Below are 2500 nucleotides of genomic sequence, written 5' to 3'. Positions count from 1 at the left end.
TCAAACAAGACGAAGGCAGACTTGACCGCCTCGACAAAAGGATTATCCGTAAGGGAGGGAATATCGGCCATACTATGGGCCCGCCTTATGCCTTGTAATTTTTAGTTGGAACTGTTAATGTAGCTGTGTTTAAGTTAGACTCTTAGAGTTACACTCCTTGTGATCAGCCTACAAGTCCCTCTCTAGTTGGTCACAACGGAGAGCCATTACGGAGTATTTTTTAGCAACAAGAACGTGGACGCCACAACACCAACCTGTTTAATGAGAAAAAATCAACCGTTCCGCACTGACTCGCGTTTTACATTTTGGTAAATTTCTTTGCCGTCCTCTGCGAAACAACAGGGAACTTAAGCAACGACGACGGCGACGGCACCGAGAACGTCATCTCAAAATATAAATTCGCGTCATTGTAATCACTTTGTAAACATGTCAACCCTTCTTATATGACAAGGGTGTGGTGGTTCCTCAAAAATGACATTGGTCGGAACGGCGCTTAATTTAGGGGAGAAAATGAAACTTTAGCGTCAAGTGCTGATGTTCTCCTTAAAACCTAAAATCTGACTATTTCACGTTGTTGTTTTGCTGACGACGGCAAAGAAATGGACAAAAGTGAAAAACGCACGTGCAGGGTGTGCAAAGCTATTGTTTTTGCCCACTAAAAATGCAAATTTTTGACGTTTTCGTTGCCGTCGCGGTTGTCGTTGCTTAAGCTCCCTAACGACAACGTCAAAGACAACGAGAACGTCACAAAACAATAGCTTTTATGAAGGAAAACGATTTCTCCGCACGCTCTGCACGTGCGTTATATAATTTGCCTTTCTCGGCTAAACAACGATGTGAAATTGCTAAATTTGTGGTTATGTGGTGGACTTGAGCATCCGACGATAAATTTTCAGTTTTCTGTCGAAACTTCCACGCCGTTCATACCATTTTAATTTCTGGACAGTTGAATATACATGTACATTTGAAATACCGAATGAGTTGGAATCATCACAAAGTGATTAGAATAACGCAAATTTCCAATTTCAGATTTAAGCAATAGAAAAAGGCCCTCGCCGTTGCTCTCTATTAAACGAGTAGGGAAACGGCCCGAAGTCTGGTGCAAAGTAGCTGAGGGGCAGATGGGTTGGAAGACTCTCTTCTCAAACTCATCAATAGTTCAAAAGCCCAAAACAAAAGGAATCACTACCGTGATGGAAGTCTGGGCATGTGATCTTATGAGAATAATATTTCGGCAACTTCAAACTCAAATTTCCCTTTAAAATACTGGTTCCTTTGAGAACCAATGTCAAATACTGAAAAGGGTGTTTCATCCTCTATCCAAACACATCGAATTCGGCCTCGTTCTTCAAATCGTTTCTTGGAGTTTGAAATAGATTGATGCGTAGGCCGGAAGTTCTAAGTTTCCACCTCATATGAACCATGTGAGCGTTAGCCGTACTGATGGAAATGGGCCCACGCTAGGATTTTACAGCTCGACGAGCGAATTTCCAAAAGTTTATTGTCCATTTTACACGTTATTTGATTGTTAATAGTGTTATTGGCGCGATTGTTTGTAGCCGAAACAGCTCTCAGTAATTCTCGTGTTATTGAGAGAATTGTTGAACTCGAAGGGCATTTTTCTCTTTACTGTTATGAGTTTAATTAACTGGTCCAGGTAATTCTGCTTTCGCTGATATCCGCAATATTCTTATAACTGATTTTTGTCATCGCTTTTCACTTTGGCAGGATTTATTTGCAACATTAATCTTTTTACGGATTAATTGCGACAAGGGTCGTTTTGCTTTCAAAAAAAATAGGCACGATTACGTAAGTTCAAGTTGTGCGCTGTTGCCACATTTCTGCATTGCAGGTACATAAAAATAGAATTTTGAGCGGAATTTTCGTCAAAAACGCGACTCGATAAGAGTTGAGGGCATACTTCTTCATTTAGAAGTTGGACTATTTTTAACGAAGACTGATTCAGTCATTCTTAGTTTCTTGTCAGCTGTAACTTTAACACGGAGAAGAGAAAAAATTAAATAAGGTTGTTACTATATAAAGGAAAAATATGTTTGAGCAAAATCAACATCCGATTGCACGAGTATCTATATTTCACTATTTGCGGTAGTCTATGTTAAATTCAACCTTTGTCTCATTGTTTCTCTGTCATGGACTCCTTGTATCGTGTATTGTAATCTACTTCTTCTATAATCTTCTACACTATTTGCGTAGGAAATGGTATGAACGTCAGTGTGTTTTGTTATTTATGGCCACGAATGATCTTTTGAGAGTTCAAAACATCAGGAGCCAGTTTATACGATTTTTTCTATTATATTATAGCGAAGATATCTTTGACGTCACCTATTGTCATTAATGTGCCAGCCAGAGCCTCCTTGGCTGTCGAAACAAAAGAGTCTTTTGTTTCTGTGGTTGGCACATTTGAATAGCAAAAGGAACGTTTGTAAACAGATATCATCCCTTATCACTGAACTAGTGCACTACTGCAAATCCTGCATTT

This window comes from Montipora foliosa, chromosome 9 (assembly GCF_036669935.1).
Source record: "Montipora foliosa isolate CH-2021 chromosome 9, ASM3666993v2, whole genome shotgun sequence".
Taxonomy (NCBI): Eukaryota; Metazoa; Cnidaria; class Anthozoa; order Scleractinia; family Acroporidae; genus Montipora; species Montipora foliosa.
This window is presented reverse-complemented; position numbering follows the sequence as displayed.